Below are 366 nucleotides of genomic sequence, written 5' to 3'. Positions count from 1 at the left end.
GGATCAGGAACCCCCAAACACCTTCCCATCAGTCCTCGCTTTGTGGCTCCAGCCCTAAGGCTCCGTCCATGCACCCTGCGGCAGCACAAACCGGAGAGATTCTCTCCACATCTCCCTCCTTGGCAGCCTCTGTAATTAAAACTCTGCTTTAAATCATTCATCTGAATGCAGCGAAAGCGAGGAGCAATTACCACGCAGAGGCTAAGTGCAGCTGCGGGCTGGGAGGGGACGGGGCAGACACAGCCCCGGCGACGGCGCGGAGGCTGCGACCCGCTGCGCAGGGGTGTCCGCACGGGCGCTCCCAGCTCTCCGGGCTCAGCTCTGCCTCTCTGGGGAGGGCAGCACTGAGGGGGCTGCGTGACGCAG

At 62.8% G+C, this 366-nt stretch overlaps 1 protein-coding gene across 1 annotated transcript in view; it reads right to left on the bottom strand.

Annotated features, from left to right (window-relative positions):
- Window positions 1-366, bottom strand: part of LOC104501763 (homer protein homolog 3-like) — a gene marked incomplete at its 5' end in the record, with an annotated part of 4,375 nt that overhangs the window by 1,901 nt on the left and 2,108 nt on the right. The gene's annotated exons all lie outside the window — the stretch shown is intronic.

Source organism: Buceros rhinoceros, unplaced genomic scaffold (assembly GCF_000710305.1).
Source record: "Buceros rhinoceros silvestris isolate BGI_N320 unplaced genomic scaffold, ASM71030v1 scaffold30260, whole genome shotgun sequence".
In the NCBI taxonomy this organism is placed as follows: domain Eukaryota; kingdom Metazoa; phylum Chordata; class Aves; order Bucerotiformes; family Bucerotidae; genus Buceros; species Buceros rhinoceros.
Note: the sequence above shows the minus strand (reverse complement) of the source record. Positions and strands in the feature narration are given on the sequence as shown.